A 19,481-nucleotide genomic window follows, 5' to 3' on the forward strand; every position below is an offset into this window, starting at 1 on the left:
GTTACTCAAAAAGTGCATGATAATGTTATTTTTATTTTATTTTAGGTGAAAAAAAGGGAATGAAGAAAATCATAGAGGGTGGAAGTTTGGGAAAGTAGGAGGAGAAAAGATTAATCCTTTCCTCTTCTCTGCCCTGAGAAAAATAAGATTTCTAGAGCCTAAATAGAGAAAACACTGTTATTATCAAATTCTGAGAGTTGTGTGGTCTTCTCCCAGATCTTTCTGGATTTAATATATGGTGGCACTGAGGCACCATGGCTCAGCAGAGAGAGTGCAGTGGCCAAGGACTCTGGCACTATGCTTCATTTCCTGTCTCATCACTAGCTGAGTGATTTGGGGCATATTACCTCTTAAATTTGTTAGCATTCACCTCTAAACAACAGAAAATCCTAAACTAACAGTGGTTTAAACAAGATAGAGATTTATTTATTTATTTTTAACATAAAGGACATTCAGACATAGGCAGTAGAGAGCTGATATGGTGGCTACATGGTCATCAAGGACCTAGTTTCTCTCTATTTTTCTAGATCAACATTCTGAGTGTGTATCCTCATACTACAAGAGAGTCGCCTGAATTCCAGCCATTACATCTACATCCCAGCAAATTGAAAGAATAAAAAGGCAAAGGTAAAGGCCAACTAATCTTTTAAGTAAGTTTCAAGGAGTAGCCATACAATGCTTATGTTTACATATCATTGGCTCTTTTTTAAGGTTGTCACAGTTGGAAAAAAAGGAGTCTGAGAAATGTAAATCTCTGTTTTGGTTACTTGTGTCCAGCTAAAAATTGGATTTTCTACTGCTGAGGAAGAAGAGAAGAATGGATATAGGGGTGGTAACCTCATCCTCTACCATACACTTTTAAGCTTCAGTTTCCTTTTCTGTAAAGTGAGAATCAAAACAGTATCTACCAGGTAAGCTTTTATATATAGAATGGATAAACAACAAGGTCCTACTGTATAGCACAGAGAACTACATCCGATATCATATGATAAACCATATGGAAAAAGAATTAAAGAATGTATATATATATGTATAACTGAATCACTTTGCTGTACAGCAGAAATTAACACAACATTGTGAATCAACTATACTTCCATAAAAAAATACTGAAAACAGTATCTACCAGATAAGATAAATCAGATAATATAAGTAAAGTGCCTGGTACATTGTGCATGCTCAACACATGTTATTATTTAATCTGTTGTAATTTTGCTCTTTGTTAAAGCTGTCAAATTGAGACCAAATTGTTATCTAGGAGGATAATTCCATATATGTGTGTATGTGTGTATGTATATATGTATCAGTCAGGATTCTTAGCTGCAGGCAACAGAAACCATTTCCTTCTTTTTTTCTTTTTCATTTTTTAGCCACATCGCGCGGCATGCAGGATCTTAGTTCCCCGACCAGGGATTGAACCCACGCCCCTTAGAGTGGAAGCGCGGAGTCTTAACCACTGGACCACCAGGGAAGTACCCCACCAGAAACCATTTTTTTGCTAACTGAGGCAGAAAAGGAATTAATTAAAAGGCTATTAGAAGGATATCTTGCTTGTTTTCCAGAGGGCTCATAGAACCAACTTAGAGACTTCACAACCAGAAATAATGTCCATTATCATGCCACAATGTGGGTCCCACTGTACAGACTCTGCAGTTCATGTTGCCAGTGCTAGTGACACTACTGGACACTGACCACCTTCACTAGGACTGTTTCTCTAGCTGCTTTTGGAAATGGCTTGTAGCAGTTTCCACTGTCACTACCCACATTGATATGGATTCTGCAGGATACCTGCTGGTTCACGTACAAGCTTTGAATTCAGCATCTGAGGTGGGCTCCTGTGATTGGTGGACCCTAGGTCATAACTTGCATTCTAGCTACAAAGGAGGCTGTGGAAGAAAGTCTGGCATTTTCAGCTTTTCAAGAGGGAGGTAAACTTTGCCTTAGGTGGGAGTTCTCTCTCTCACCACAGAGTTTTAGATGCTGGGTGGTTAAAAACAATGACAGATTTTTTCTAAACAGCAGAACTTCTTTACAGAACTGAGAATAAATTTTTGTGTGTGCTCTGTAGTTTGTCATTCAGAGAAGCGGGTGGTGGTGAGAAAAGGACGTTTATTAAACACATACTATAGGCACTTAGCTAGCTGTTGAGTATTTCGTTATGAATGAGAAATCATCCCTGTCTTCTAGAGCTCAGAGTCTAGCAGCTGAGGCAAAACTTACATAGCCGATTTAAAAAATTCTTTTGTATTATAGTTTCAAATGGTAAAAAATAGCTATATAGTCTATCCTCATTATTTGTGGATTCAGTATTTTGAATTCACCAACTTGCTAAAATTTATTTGTCACCCCCAAGTCAATACTGGTGGCATTTTCAAGGTCTTTCCTATGCTCCCTTGAATCAGCATTACTATTGTGCTGGTTCCCTTACTAATGAATTAAATAGATTTTTAGTGTGTGCTCATGATATGTATTAGAGTCACGTTTTAGCTTTCTGACATTCTAAAATTATAATTTATAGAATTTTAACATTATATGTTCTAAATTATAATGTACAAAGCAGTGGAAAATTTGAGTCATCCAATGCTCACGTTCCCAACTGAGGTTAAATGAGGCAATACTCTGCTTTCTCATTTCACTGTCATGCTGAAAACCAGTGTCGTTTTTGTAGTCTATTTAGTGTCATTTTTTGTTGTTGTTGCATTTTTGTGCTTTTTGTTGTTTGTTGGTGAATCTGTTGCTTAAACTGGCCCTCAAGCACAGTGCTGATGTGTCTAAGTGTATAGATAAGCTTTGTTCAAGCATAAGTTATAGTGCTGTTGTCTGTGAATTCAGTGTTAGTGAGTCAATAATATATATTATATAAATGTCTTTAAACAGAAACACACATAAAACAAGGGTACGTACACTGATCAGCTGACAAAAATTTTGTGACCAGAAGCTTGCCGGAAACTAACCCTGTATTTCCCCTATTAGCAAGGGCTCAGTATTTGCTAATTCAGTATTTGCGGCAACTTTATAGAACATTATTACCAATGAACAATGAGAATAAACTGTATTATTTTCCCCCTAATTTAAAAAGTGATGCAAGTCCATTGTAAAGTAATGTAAACAGTAAAGGAATGTATTTAGAAGAAAGTGAAAAACACTCTACCCACCTCTCAGAGAAAAACGTTGTTGAACCCAGGCCTGTTTTTCCTGATGCGCAGCAAGCCAAACGCTGAGATGCCAACGTTTGCCGCAGAGAAAGGGTTTATTCTCCAGGCAACCAGGCGACGAGACAGGAGCACAATTCTCAGATCCATCTCTCCTAAGGCAAGGGGCTCGGGGTATTTTTGGGATAAAGAAGCAGGGTTGTCTGAGGCGAGGGGAGCCTGCGGAAGAGTGATTGAAAATAAAAAGTTCCGGTAATTGTCGTTCTGCGCAGGCGTAACAGCTACAGGCTTCCTCACTGGACCGGTGATCAGAAAATGGTGGGTTCGCGCTTTCTGAGGGTAAAGTTTTTGGTCCTCTGATGTCAAAAGATCACTGGCATACACCTAGTTGGAAGGTCGGTGGTCCTAACCATTCCTAACTGGCTTGAGCTTGAACTGGACACAGCTGACTCCAAATTCCTAAAAAAAGAAAAAAACAAAACAAAACAAAAACACAACTCAGGCAAACACGTTATAGGCTACATGCTGCTTGGAAGACATGAAAGTTTTTGTAGCAACAGTTAAAGCAAGCGTGATCAGTGAAGGCAGGTTCCAGATTTAATGGGTCTAACTGATGATTACCCTCGGTTTCAAAACCACTAACGTTAACTATCTTGGTAAAAATTATTTCAAATATTTCTTTATTTTTCATATACATGTACACACATCATTTCATGTAAATGGAATGATATGATCGTGGTTCTAAAATTTCTTCATTCAACATTTGAATTATCATTTTAGAATTTTCAGGAAGCTAAAAACATGACTCTAATACAAACATACTGTGAGCACATGTTTAAAAACGTATTTAATTCATTAATAATGAAACCAGTAGGATCGTAACACTGGTTCAAAGGAGCATAGGAGAAACATATGTATCTATAGTCATTGAAAGAAAGAATATAAAATGAGGTTGATAAGCGGATGCAAAATTGGTTAATGTAATTCAGGGCAATAAAACTTTGGGGAAAACTTTTCTGCTGGACAGAAATTGTTTGCAATTATCAGTCATTTACAAGCAGATATCTAACTGGGACCAGCCATTAGTAAATTGTCAGTCAAAGAAAAATTACAGACAGCCTTATGCTCTTTAGGCAGGATTATGAAACATTGCTCTAGTAAGTAAAATATTAAATAAGAAAAATTATAATGCATTAAATATCGACCCTAAGCCCCCTAAATTTCCTAAAATATAATCAAAACACTGTTAAACAGTTTTGCTAGGATAAAAAATGCTCCGTGTCACCAAACAACTAATATGGTTATAAACAATATTTGTTTTGCAGGCGGTCGTGTCTCTGCGTCAGCACCATCTTTGAGGCAGAAACCTGGTGCTGACACTCAGTACACTTTTCAAAACCATTTAAGTGAGATTCTAATATTCTACCAATTGGTTTTGGACTATAACATAAGACTTTTCCTGAAAAGTATTTGGGGAATGTTAATATAATTTTTTTCTTATGTAAATGTTGGCTGAAAAACGTCTTGAGAAGTATATATTCTAGGACGTTTGGGTATTTAAAACAAAGAGGCAGTCTACCAGAAAAACGGCAGAGACGTTTTTTGCAGCATATCTCTTTAGTGTATTCTGAAAATTCTTCTGCCCACTCCTGTGTTCGCCAACAGACAGTTTCTCTCCCTGGAGGCAAACAGTGTTATCTGTTTGAAGACCCAAAGGCTTAAAAATAAAACAAAGTGTGCCAAGGACCCTCACCTTCACCCTTACAGGCAAGGCAGGGACTAGGCCATCTGTTGTAGCACATGCAAAGAGAGTGAGTTCCCAAACCTGCTTTGTGACCTTGGATTATTATCCACTTCGAGGTAATGCAAGAGAATGCTAAGAATTCCTGAGAGGTCATTGGAATAATAAGAGTAAAGCTGATTCTAGGAGAGAGAACTGTGGTGTCCTCTGCAAGTTCTCCTTCTACCCCACTCTGGGGGAAGAGGAGAGTGGGATGGGGGCTGTTCCTTCCCTTCTATTCAAGCAAAGGAGCTTTCAATAAAACCACTCAGAAAACTTGATAGTCATCCACCAGAGCTTTAGGGCAGAGGGATTGGTGTCTGCCTATGCTGGGGGAGGTGTATGTAAAGCCTGGTTGTGGACTTAGCCGGAAGGAAGAACTTCCTTAGAGGCAAGTTGCACGTCCTCTGATGTCGGGGACAAGTGTGTGTTTCTTGTACACCATTAGATGAGACGCTCACAGATAGAGCTGACTGTACGTTGTCTTTAACAGGATCTTCAGACATTCTCTGGGAACACATGGTGGGAGTGAAGGGTCCCCCCCTTGCCAAAGAAGCATTTTTCTCTGGGAAGCACTGGGGATGAGGGAGGTTAAAATCCATACCTGCAGAAATCTCCAAACAACCCTCAAAAGTCTTTTGTGACAGGAAGAATCAACGTTTGTCATCTGTCCCACGAAGAGGGCACCAGTAGCAGTCAAGTGAGAGCTCTTGTGCCCTTTATCTCTGTCATTCCAACCTTGGAGGGTCACCACATTTAAAATTTTTATTTATTTTTATTTTGACTTGAAACGTATTTGACATAAAACATTGTGTAAATTTAAGCTGTACAGCAGGTTAATCTGATACATTTATATATTCAATATGATTGCCATTGTAGCAATTGATAATTAGCACCTTTATCCTGTTACATAATTGTCACTCCTTTTTAGTGGTTGGAATAATTAATTAGTTCTAGTCTCTTAGCAAGTCTAATGATTATAATATAGTATGGTTGTCAATATTCATTATACTGTGCATTAGATCTCTGGGACCTACTACTCATTACAAGTATGTACCCTCCAACATCTCTGTCCTATGAGGATCCCAAAATTGTAGCTAGTGATGGAGGTGAGGAGGAAGAGTGAGAAAGAGGAAAGAAACAGTCTGTCTTCTCTTTTCCCTCTACAGAAGCTTGAAATGGGGTGGGAGGAATTTTAAATTGAATGATATTTGGGTTCTTATGATTATTAGGCTGGGCTGGACTCTAGAATATCCCCGAGTGATGTCAAAAGCTATGGTACCTACCTAAGATTCTACCCAGGAGCAGAAAATAGCATGACCAGAAGGGACAGCGGGAAAGAGAATTAAATTGCTTCCTCATCATATCTTCGTATTTCCTGCTTGTTTGATGTTATCAGTCAGGGCTACGGATCAGCACACCTCACTCTGCTGGCCGGTGCCGCATTCAGCAGGCAGGAGATGCGGACACTGGGTGAAGCCTGCTGCCCTTTCTTTCTCTATTTGAGGGGCAGGCATCCAAATTCTTGGTTTCCCACCAGGAAATAGGTCTGGGGCTGGTATTGGAAGGGACTCAGAATAGAAGAGAACAAAGCTCTAGAACCTGAAGAAAGTGAGAAGAACAAGAGAGGCTGGTTAGTTGAAACCAGTGTCAGTAAGGGAAGCTTCAATTTCTGAAGTTCCTTCTTGTTGGCATTGGTACTTCTGCCTGTCCTGGTGTCCAGGTCACATTTGTGGGTCCTTTCTACCTGTCTCCGGATCCATTAGGCATCCAGCAGCTGGCATCCGGCAGCTGGCATCTGGGAGGCAGCACAGTGTAGCAAAAAGAGCTCTCTACCCATTCATATAGTACTTGTTGCAGTGCAAATTGGCACAGTCTTTCTGGAGGGCAAATTAGCCAGATCTGGCAAAATCCTTGCAGTGTTTATAGCTGTGTAAGAGTTAGGATTAGATTCAACTTCAAATAACTCAAGACCCAAAATAACTGTGATTTTTAACAAGATGGAAGTTTATTTCTCTCTCATGTAAAATTCCAAGTGTATGTGATCCAGAGCTGGTACTTGCTGGAACTCCAAGGAGCATTCAGGTTTCTTCCAGCTCAGTCATGAACCAAGATGAGAGAATCCATGTTCTACAGCAGGATGGAGTGTATCCAAAGAAGGATGTGTCCAATGAAGACAAAGGGCAAAGGTCACAGAATACCTGTGTCTAAGGAAGGGTCCTGGAATCTGCCACATAAGAGTGTTGCTCAAACCTCATTGAGGAGACCTCAATCCCATGGCCACACCCAGCTGCAAGGGACACTGGAAAAGGTAGTTGATTCCAGATGAGGAAGTATCTGGCTAAAAATTTTGGAAGAAGTGTGAAGGGATATTGGAGAACAATGAATACTGCTTTGTGCCTTGCTTATTTCGCTTAATAATATATGTTGGAGATGATTCAATATCAGCCCTTAAAGGGGTTCCTCATTTTTATGTATTTTATTTTATTTTTTATTTTTTTTTTTTTTTATTTTTTATTTTTTTATTTTTTTCCACACACACACACTGTATTTTATTTTTACAAGAGATAGATAGACTGACACCAAGCATTGTACATGGATGACCACAACAAAAGCAACAATGATTGCAATTACCAAACATGAAACACACTTATACTATGTCATAACATTGACATTCAGTCCAGTAATCCTCCACTGTAACAGCTCCTTTACTTTGCAGTGAAAATTGATTTGTATATTCTTTTCCTCTGAGTCCTTGTGGGATTTTTTTTTTTTTAATTCAGACAGAAAGTCACAAAAATTATACTCATCCTCATCAGTTCACTCAGTCCCATGTAATTAATTTCTTTTTTTTCATCTTGATCTTTTGTTAGCACTTTTATGAGTTCATCAGTTTTTCATTAGAGTTCTGAAAATGCTTATTCATTCAGTTCAGCAGTACAGTCAGTTACCAGAAACCTGTACTTGTCAGAGTCTTTTCCATGAATTTCTTGAAGATGAAACTCTTTTATAGGAACATATTTGCAAAATCATCAGAGTACACCCAGAACTGTCTGTAAATGACAAAAGACTTAAAAATGACCATGGTTAAAGATTTGATGAAAGTTCATAATAATGCAGTTGACAAGAAAATTAGTTATTTCTGAGATATACATTTTAAAGTAATAACTAGGATTATTACTTATAACATTATACCAGAACATATAAGATTTTTAGACGTTTCCTGTAATGTCTGAAACATTTATATTAACATATTTCCATACATATTTCCATACAAATACAAATATAAGATTTTTAGAAATTTCATGTAATGTCTGAAACATTTATATTAACATATTTCCATACATATTTCCATACAAATACAAATATAAGATTTTTAGAAATTTCATGTAATGTCTGAAACATTTATATTAACATATTTCCATACATATTTCCATACAAATACAAATATAAGATTTTTAGAAATTTCATGTAATGTCTGAAACATTTATATTAACATATTTCCATACATATTTCCATACAAATACAAATATAAGATTTTTAGAAATTTCATGTACTGTCTGAAACATTTATATTAACATATTTCCATACATATTTCCATACAAATACAAATATAAGATTTTTAGAAATTTCATGTAATGTCTGAAACATTTATATTAACATATTTCCATACAAATAACCCAATGAAAGTTTAGTATTAGTTGTTTTGTTTGTTTTTTTATACTGCAGGTTCTTATTAGGCATCAGTTTTATACACATCAGTGTATACATGTCAATCCCAATCGCCCAATTCAGCACATCACCATCCCCACCTCATCGCAGTTTTCCCCCCTTGGTGTCCATATGTCCATTCTCTACATCTGTGTCTCAACTTCTGCCCTGCAAACTGGCTCATCTGTACCATTTTTCTACGTTCCACATACATGCATTAACATACGATATTTGTTTTTCTCTTTCTGACTTACTTCACTCTGTATGACAGTCTCTAGATCCATCCACTTCTCAACAAATGACTCAATTTCGTTCCTTTTTATGGCTGAATAATATTCCATCGTATATATGTACCACAACTTCTTTATCCATTCGTCTGTTGATGGGCATTTAGGTTGCTTCCATGACCTGGCTATTGTAAATAGTGCTGCAATGAACATTCGGGTGCACGTGTCTTTTTGAATTATGGTTTTCTCTGGGTATATGCCCAGTAGTGGGATTGCTGGGTCATATGGTAATTCTATTTTTAGTTTTTTAAGGAACCTCCATATTGTTCTCCATAGTGGCTGTATCAATTTACATTCCCACCAACAGTGCAAGAGGGTTCCCTTTTCTCCACACCCTCTCCAGCATTTGTTGTTTGTAGATTTTCTGATGATGCCCATTCTAACAGGAGTGAGGTGATACCTCATTGTAGTTTTGATTTGCATTTCTCTAATAATTAGTGATGTTGAGCATCTTTTCATGTGCTTCGTGGCCGTCTGTATGTCTTCTTTGGAGAAATGTCTATTTAGGTCTTCTGCCCATTTTTGGATTGGGGTGTTTGTTTCTTTGATATTGAGCTGAATGAGCTGTTTATATATTTTGGAGATTAATCCTTTGTCCGTTGATTCATTTGCAAATATTTTCTCCCATTCTGAGGGTTGTCTTTTCGTCTTGTTTATGGTTTCCTTTGCTGTGCAAAAGCTTTGAAGTTTCATTAGGTCCCACTTGTTTATTTTTGTTTTTATTTCCATTACTCTAGGAGGTGGATCGAAAAAGATCTTGCTGTGATTTATGTCAAAGAGTGTTCTTCCTATGTTTTCCTCTAAGAGTTTTATAGTGTCCAGTCTTATATTTAGGTCTCTAATCCATTTTGAGTTTATTTTTGTGTATGGTGTTAGGGAGTATTCTAATTTCATTCTTTTACATGTGGCTGTCCAGTTTTCCCAGCACCACTTATTGAAGAGACTGTCTTTTCTCCATTGTATATCTTTGCCTCCTTTGTCATAGATTAGTTGACCATAGGTGCGTGGGTTAATCTCTGGGCTTTCTATCTTGTTCCATTGATCTATGTTTCTGTTTTTGTGCCAGTACCATATTGTCTTGATTACTGTAGCTTTGTAGTAGAGTCTGAAGTCAGGGAGTCTGATTCCTCCAGCTCCATTTTTTTGCCTCAAGACTGCTTTGGCTATTCGGGGTCTTTTGTGTCTCCATACAAATTTTAAGATGATTTGTTCTAGCTCCGTAAAAAATGCCATTGGTAATTTGATAGGGATTGCATTGAATCTGTAGATTGCTTTGGGTAGTATACTCATTTTCACAATGTTGATTCTTCCAATCCAAGAACATGGTATATCTCTCCATCTGTTGGTATCATCTTTAATTTCTTTCATCAGTGTCTTATAGTTTTCTGCATACAGGTCTTTTGTCTCCCTAGGTAGGTTTATTCCTAGGTATTTTATTCTTTTTGTTGCAATGGTAAATGGGAGTGTTTCCATAATTTCTCTTTCAGATTTTTCATCATTAGTGTATAGGAATGCAAGAGATTTCTGTGCATTAATTTTGTAACCTGCAACTTTACCATATTCATTAATTAGCTCTAGCAGTTTTCTGGTGGCAGTTTTAGGATTCTCTATGTATAATATCATGTCATCCGCAAACAGTGACAGTTTTACTTCTTCTTTTCCAATTTGTATTCCTTTTATTTCTTTTTCTTCTCTGATTGCCGTGGCTAGGACTTCCAGAACTATGTTGAATAATAGTGGTGAGAGTGGACATCCTTGTCTCGTTCCTGATCTTAGAGGAAATGCTTTCAGTTTTTCACCATTGAGAATGATGTTTGCTGTGGGTTTGTCATATATGGCCTTTATTATGTTGAGGTAGGTTCCCTCTATGCCCACTTTCTGGAGAGTTTTTATCATAAATGGCTGTTGAATTTTGTCAAAAGCTTTTTCTGCATCTATTGAGATGATCATATGGTTTTTATTCTTCAATTTGTTAATATGGTGTATCACATTGATTGATTTGCGTATATTGAAGAATCCTTGCATCCCTGGGATAAATCCCACTTGATCGTGGTGTATGATCCTTTTAATGTGTTGTTGGATTCTGTTTGCTAGTATTTTGTTGAGGATTTTTGCATCTATATTCATCAGTGATATTGGTCTGTAATTTTCTTTTTTTGTAGTGTCTTTGTCTGGTTTTGGTATCAGGGTGATGGTGGCCTCATAGAATGAGTTTGGGAGAGTTCCTTCCTCTGCAATTTTTTGGAAGAGTTTGAGAAGGATGGGTGTTAGCTCTTCTATAAATGTTTGATAGAATTCACCTGTGAAGCCATCTGGTCCTGGACTTTTGTTTGTTGGAAGATTTTTAATCACAGTTTCAATTTCATTACTTGTGATTGGTCTGTTGATATTTTCTGTTTCTTCCTGGTTCAGTCTTGGAAGGTTATACCTTTCTAAGAATTTGTCCATTTCTTCCAGGTTGTCCATTTTATTGGCATAAAGTTGCTTGTAGTAGTCTCTTAGGATGTTTTGTATTTCTGCGGTGTCTGTTGTAACTTCTCCTTTTTCATTTCTGATTTTATTGATTTGAGTCCTCTCCCTCTTTTTCTTGATGAGTCTGGCTAATGGCTTATCAATTTTGTTTATCTTCTCAAAGAACCAACTTTTAGTTTTATTGATCTTTGCTATTGTTTTCTTTGTTTCTATTTCATTTATTTCTGCTCTGATCTTTATGATTTCTTTCCTTCTGCTAACTTTGGGTTTTGTTTGTTCTTCTTTCTCTAGTTTCTTTAGGTGTAAAGTTAGATTGTTTACTTGAGATTTTTCTTGTTTCTTTAGGTAGGCTTGTATAGCTATAAACTTCCCTCTTAGAACCGCTTTTGCTGCATCCCATAGGTTTTGGGTCGTCGTGTTTTCATTGTCATTTGTCTCTAGGTATTTTTTTATTTCCTGTTTGATTTCTTCAGTGATCTCTTGGTTATTTAGTAACGTATTGTTTAGCCTCCATGTGTTTGTCTTTTTTACGTTTTTTTCCCTGTAATTCATTTCTAATCTCATAGCGTTGTGGTCAGAAAAGATGCTTGATATGATTTCAATTTTCTTAAATTTACTGAGGCTTGATTTGTGACCCAAGATGTGATCTATCCTGGAGAATGTTCCGTGTGCACTTGAGAAGAACGTGTAATCTGCCGTTTTTGGATGGAATGTCCTATATATATCAATTAAATCTATCTGGTCTATTGTGTCATTTAAAGCTTCTGTTTCCTTATTTATTTTCATTTTGGATGATCTGTCCATTGGTGTAAGTGAGGTGTTAAAGTCCCCCACTATTATTGTGTTACTGTCAATTTCCTCTTTTATAGCTGTTAGCAGTTGCCTTATGTATTGAGGTGCTCCTATGTTGGGTGCATATATATTTATAATTGTTATATCTTCTTCTTGGATTGATCCCTGGATCATTATGTAGTGTCCTTCCTTGTCTCTTGTAACATTCTTTATTTTAAAGTCTATTTTATCTGATATGAGTATAGCTACTCCAGCTTTCTTTTGATTTCCATTTGCATGGAATATCTTTTTCCATCCCCTCACTTTCAGTCTGTATGTGTCCCTAGGTCTGAAGTGGGTCTCTTGTAGACAGCATATATATGGGTCTTGTTTTTGTATCCATTCAGCCAGTCTATGTCTTTTGGTTGGGGCATTTAATCCATTCACGTTTAAGGTAATTATCGATATGTATGTTCCTATGACCATTTTCTTAATTGTTTTGGGTTTGTTTTTGTAGGTCCTTTTCTTCTCTTGTGTTTCCCACTTAGAGAAGTTCCTTTAGCATTTGTTGTAGAGCTGGTTTGGTGGTGCTGAATTCTCTTAGCTTTTGCTTGTCTGTAAAGCTTTTGATTTCTCCATCAAATCTAAATGAGATCCTTGCTGGGTAGAGTAATCTTGGTTGTAGGTTCTTCCCTTTCATCACTTTAAGTATTTCATGCCACTCCCTTCTGGCTTGCAGAGTTTCTGCTGAGAAATCAGCTGTTAACCTTATGGGGGTTCCCTTGTATGTTATTTGTCGTTTTTCCCTTGCTGCTTTCAATAATTTTTCTTTGTCTTTAATTTTTGCCACTTTGATTACTATGTGTCTCGGCGTGTTTCTCCTTGGGTTTATTCTGTATGGGACTCTCTGCGCTTCCTGGACTTGGGTGGCTATTTCCTTTCCCATGTTAGGGAAGTTTTCGATTATAATCTCTTCAAATATTTTCTCTGGTCCTTTCTCTCTCTCTTCTCCTTCTGGGACCCCTATAATGCGAATGTTGTTGCGTTTAATGTTGTCCCAGAGGTCTCTTAGGCTGTCTTCATTTCTTTTTATTCTTTTTTCTTTAGTCTGTTCCGCAGCAGTGAATTCCACCATTCTGTCTTCCAGGTCACTTATCCGTTCTTCTGCCTCAGTTATTCTGCTATTGATTCCTTCTAGTGTAGTTTTCATTTCAGTTATTGTATTGGTCATCTCTGTTTGTTTGTTCTTTAATTCTTCTAGGTCTTTGTTAATCATTTCTTGCATCTTCTCAATCTTTGCCTCCATTCTTATTCCGAGGTCCTGGATCATCTTCACTATCATTATTCTGAATTCTTTTTCTGGAAGGTTGCCTATCTCCACTTCATTTAGTTGTTTTTCTGGGGTTTTTTCTTGTTCCTTCATCTGGTACATAGCCCTCTGCCTTTTCATCTTCTCTGTCTTTCTGTAACTGTGGTTTTTGGTCCACAGGCTGCAGGATTGTAGTTTTTCTTGCTTCTGTTGTCTGCCCTCTGGTGGTTGAGGCTATCTAAGAGGCTTGATGGGAGGCTCTGGTGGTGGGTAGAGCTGACTGTTGCTGTGGCGGTCAGAGCTCAGTAAAACCTTAATCCACTTGACTGTTGATGGGTGGGGCTGGGTTCCCTCCCTGTTACTGTGGCGATCAGAGCCCAGTAAAACCTTAATCCACTTGACTGTTGATGGGTGGGGCTGGGTTCCCTCCCTGTTGGTTGTTTTGCCTGAGGCAACCCAACACTGGAGCCTACCCGTGCTCTTTGGTGGGGTTAATGGCAGACTCTGGGAGGGCTCACGCCAAGGAGAACTTCCCAGGACCTCTGCTGCCAGTGTCCTTATCCCCACGGTGAAACAGAGCCACCACTCGCCTCTGCAGGAGACCCCCCAACACCAGCAGGTACGTCTGGTTCAGTCTCCCCCAGGGTCACTGCTCCTTCCCCTGGGTCCCGATGCACACATTACTTTGTGTGTGCCCTCCAAGAGTGGGGTCTCTGTTTCCCCCAGTCCTGTCACAGTCCTGCAATCAATTCCCACTAGACTTCAAAGTCTGATTCTCTAGGAATTCCTCCTCCCTTTGCCGGACCCCCAGGTTGGGAAGCCTGAGGTGGGGCTCAGAACCTTCACTCCAGTGGGTGGACTTCTGTGGTATAAGTGTTCGCCAGTCTGTGAGTCACCCACCCAGCAGTTATGGGATTTGATTTTACTCTGATTGCGCCCCTCCTACCGTCTCACTGTGGCTTCTCCTCTGTCCTTGGACGTGGGGTGTCCTCCTTGGTGAAGTCCAGGGTCTTCCTGTCAATGATTGTCCAGCAGCCAGTTGTGATTCTGGTGCTCTCGCAAGAGGGAGTGAGAGCACGTCCTTCTACTCCGCCATCTTGGTTCTGTATTTTATTTTTTAAGGCTGAAGAATACTCCATTATTTGGAAGTATCACAAGGCATTTAGCCAGTTCTCTGTTGATGGATAGTTAGATAGACGTCAAGCTTATATGATTACAGATATTGCCACAGTGAGTAACCTTGTGCGTTAGCAGTTTTACATACATGTGAGTATATCTATAGGATAAATTTCCAGCTGTGGGGTTTTAAACTCTGGATCGTCATTGCCAAACTTTTCAAGGAAGATGTGCTAATTTTCCCATTCCCACCTACAGTGCTTGAAAGGAGATTACTTAAATAGCTAGGAAGCAGCTAGAAAGATCGCTTTGGAATCAAATACACCGGAGTTTGAGCTGGATTCTTTTAGATCCTCTGAACAGTATTGACTGATTATTTTTTAAATCAGTTAATTTGGATAAACACAAACAATAAACACTCTTTCCCCTAGTGTGAGTGGCTGCTGAGATTTCAGTTCAATTCTTTTAACCTTATCTGGGGCTGCTTGGAGTTGGCCTCACAGGTGTATGGGTCAGGGGTCAGCCAGAGATTTGGACAGGAGTTTATAGTCCCAGGAGTTAGACCCCATCCCCCCTTCCCTTTCCTGGATATCTCCTCTCAATTTCCAGCTGCTGTGTTTGCCCTGAACTCTGTCCTCAGGTTCTTTGAACCAATGAAATCACACAGGCCCTCCTCAGGCTAATGCCATAAAAAACAAGTAAGCCACAGAGTAAGTTCTTTCTCGAGTATGAGAGCCCAGCAGCCTTCAGAATCTACCTTTTTTGGGTCTCTCTTCAGTGCCTTCAGGTAGGTTTTTTGTGGTTGAAGGTTGTTATCTGCAAGAGGTACTTCTCTGGACTTGTGTCGCCATTCTTCACAGTTCGGCATTTATGATTTTTATAGATCCCTTCTGCATGAAGTGCAGATTTTGAGTTCACCAAGTGTCTATGTCTCCAAAGGCTTTGGAATTGTCTGATAATGACAAAACAAACAGCCGGCAGTGTCGGGGGTGGGCTGTGGGGTGTGGGCGAGTGGTTGGTGGGCTCACCAGTTTCTGGGGTATGTTTGTTGTACTGAAGCAGATTTGGGGGTATTTAAGCCTTTCCTAGCCTCTCCAAAAAACAGCCTCCAGGCCACAGTTATATCCTTTATAAAGGATATAAACAGAAAAGGGCCTTAACATGTGGCTGATCCCCACTCAGTAATGACTTTGGGCAGGTTGTCTAACATCTCAGAGCCTCAGTTTTCTCATCTGTTAAGATGTAAGCCCTGCCCACCTCACGGTGAAGGTGCTTAGGAGACAATAAAACAGTTCAGACGTGCAGAAATAATACTATGCTGCCTCTGAGCCCACACATAACTGCTGAGCAGTGTCAGAGGCTCTCAAACTGCACCTGAGGCCCATCACCCTGGAGCCTACTTTTCAATGTTTATATATGTTTCTAGAAATCAATGGGAAATTCCAAGTCAGCTAGAAACATCAAAAAGCCATGAAAGTATATAGATAGTATAAAGTATAGAGAATAGTGTAAATTATTTCCCCTTAAAAATCATTTTTCCCCCCCTAGCATATTAGCTAGTATGGCATTTTGGGGGAAATTACTTGAGATACCTGGTAACTTAGGAACATGTAAAATCACCTCCGTGGCTGCTGCCAGTCACCACATTCCGCTCTCTGTTGTAACTGTGAGTCAAGGAGAGCTTCCTTCACTCCAACTAAATCCCAGGGTTGTAGTCTTGTGGATATGGAAAGTCATGTACTTTTATCCCTCATTCTATATTTGACACCCACAAAAGAAGCTGAAAGAATTGAAGTGGACTGTTCAAAGATCACATATCAGGGTCTCAAGGAGCTAAGAGATGAGGCTTAATTACTGATGGTCCAGTATCTGCGTGGAAATCAGGCTCACTTGGAGCAGTGAGGACCTACCTCTTCTTCACGTTGGTCAATTGAACAAAAGGAAAAATTGATGAAAATGAAATGAATGTGGTTTTATTGAATCACATGAAAATAAAGCTATATTTTCACCACTTAGATTGTGTTCCTCATTGTTGAAAGACTATCAAGGAGAAAATGGTCACAGCGTTTCCTTTAGATGGAATGTTAATGTTAGTCTTTGTGTGCTAAGTAGCAGCACAAAAGCACTTTTCTAGTTTTTCATCTTGATCCCTTAGAGGGTGGGCTATATCTGCCAGGTAGGCTGCTTGTGCCCGGGGAGCTCAAGTTGCTCGCCACGGTTTACAGCAGCAATTCTTAAGGCCTGGTTCTTGAATTAGCAGTAGCAGCTGCAGCAACAAGCGGACCCCACCCCAGACCTGTCTACTCAGAAACTCTGGGGATTGGAGCCAGCAATCTGTGTTTCAGCAAGCCCTCCGAGTGATTCTGATGCATGCTCAAGTTTGAGAGCCATTGCTTTAGAGACACGTAGAGCTACATTGTAGTGCTGAGTCAAAACTGATTTTAGAATATAGATGTTACTATGGGTAGGTCTTAGGGAGGAGGTCTGTATCTGACTCTTCTCAGTGAGTGTAGGAATTGCCTAATATAAATCCAAAGTGCTCAGTCAGAAGTGTTGTAAGTACTAGGCCTATAAGTGACTATGAGAATAGAATTGCCAAAGATGGCCAAAGATAATTATTGGTTTACTAAAACTGTGCATGAAATACAATTTTTTTGTCATAAAAAGGATGCTAGTATTATTCAGAATGTGAAGAATATTTGGATTGTAGGACAATAATGGATTCTAGCAATGTAAGAGGAAACATGCCAGAAAAGAAGGCACAACAGAAACCCGAGAAAGAGGACTTGAAGGAGGTGTCTTCAGGAAAGAAGGTGTGCATGGGCTGCAAAACTGCTCTAAGTAGGCTACTCCAATCCAACGCTGGATTAGAAGTTCCAAATGCTTCAGCTGAAATCAGTGGGAAGGCATATGGGAACCCAGCACATCTAATAACACCTCGAATTAAATACTTATACATATACATTTAAGATTGTTTGCATCTAACAGAAAACTCAGTATAATGGTGACTTAAACAAGATAGTAATGGAAATTAATATAATTAATAGTAATTGAGAATAATAGAAATTTGGAGGTTGCTGGTCAAGTACTTGTGTGGTAGCTCCACAGTCATCAGGAATCCAGACTCCTGTCTTTTTGTCCCACTATTCTAGTTTATGGCTTCCATTCTCAAGGTATTACTTCATGGTCCAAAAGGGCAGCAGGAGCTCCAACCATCACATCTGTTCCAGGATGTTGGAAAGAGGAGAGGTAGAAGGGCAAAAGTGCCAAATGCCTTTGTTCAGTCATTTCCCTTTAAATAGCCTTCCTGGAAGTCAAATATAATATATTTCATTGACTGGAATTTAGTTACATTGCCTACTCCTAGTTGTAAAGGAGTTCTTGAAAATGCTGTCTTTTAGCTGGACACCATGCTGCCCCATATAAAATCAGGTTCTCTTACCAATAGAACAAGGGGAGAACAAACAGCAGGTGGCAAAGAGCACCTCTGCCACAGATTCCTTATTTATTCTTGTTTTTAAATCCTCAATGCTGCACTCTGAGGTTTCATATTGCCACGGTTAGTCTCTGTTCTGCTTTTCTCTTCTGTGGGTCTCTCCTCATCTGAAAAATATGAGATTAATCTAACTTAAAGAGATATAGTGAAAATAACTAGGAAGGTGATTGGAAAGATTATAGGTATATGTGTGTGTGAAAAAGTGAACAACTGATAAACAGGGCAAAATGAGTGTTTACCCAGCTCCAAATGCCTAGAGCAGGGATATTCTTAAGGGAGAATTTCAGCCTCCACTAAATGATGAGTTTTTTTCCCCTAGCATTTAAGCCTCTCTCAGGGACCTGAATTAGTCTCCTTTAGGTCACTGAGGGACCTCTAAGTACTTAGCTCTTGTATAATTTTGAAAAAAATGAGTAGGCATTAAAGATAGTCGTCATGCCTGCCACATCAGCCTATGAAAAACATTATTTACTTTTCAGATTTCATGTAATTTGCATTCTTTAATCTCCCTCATTATTACTGGTTTTCTCTGTTTTTAAAAAAATCATTATGCTAAAGCACTGGCATTTCAAGGTCTAAACAAAATGTTCTGTGTACTATGAACTTTATATACTTTCATTCATTCACTCAATAACCATTTATGACAAATCCATTTAGTGTTGGGCACTGGGGTTTTGCTGTATACACAAAACACAAAGTTCCTTCCCTCATGGAGCTTACAGTACAGTGTCTGTGAGGGTGTTGTTGAGGGAGATAGACCATAAGCAAGTTAACAGATAAATGAACAAGATATTTTCAGATAGTGATAAATGCTAAGAGGTAGCAGGAAGACACGGTAGTAGGTGATGGAGAGGGAGGGATAATTTAGAAGGGGAAGTTCCCATGTTGAGCTAAGATATGAATGTGAGACAAAGCCATTGACAAATACATGACTTACAATGATACAAGCGCCTGAAAATTTTAATTTCTAAGTGCAAAATCATTCTCTCTCCTATGACACAAATGATGAAAAGGCAATTTTTATTTGAATCAAGTATCAACAAAAAAAACCTCACATCTGCTAAGGGTAACAGGTTTAGGAATACTAAAGATTAGATTGTCTGCAATATTAGATTTAATTTGAAACCTAAACAGCTCCCAGTAGATGTATCTTCAAAATGAAAAAAATTCAGACACTGCTTTTGCTGAACCCCTATGCTAGGTTTTTTTGGGAAATGGAATACTTGACTAATCTCACTTGACTGTTAGAGTACATAATTATCAGCAAACTGGCAAGGGGAATTCTGTTACAAAAATGAATTCATTCTAATTATTCTTTGAAAAAAACTGTTTTATATTTGTGATTCATAATCTTGTAAAATCACACATGTGTGGGAAGGGGAAGTTGGCA

This window comes from Balaenoptera acutorostrata, chromosome 6, assembly GCF_949987535.1.
Source record: "Balaenoptera acutorostrata chromosome 6, mBalAcu1.1, whole genome shotgun sequence".
In the NCBI taxonomy this organism is placed as follows: Eukaryota; Metazoa; Chordata; class Mammalia; order Artiodactyla; family Balaenopteridae; genus Balaenoptera; species Balaenoptera acutorostrata.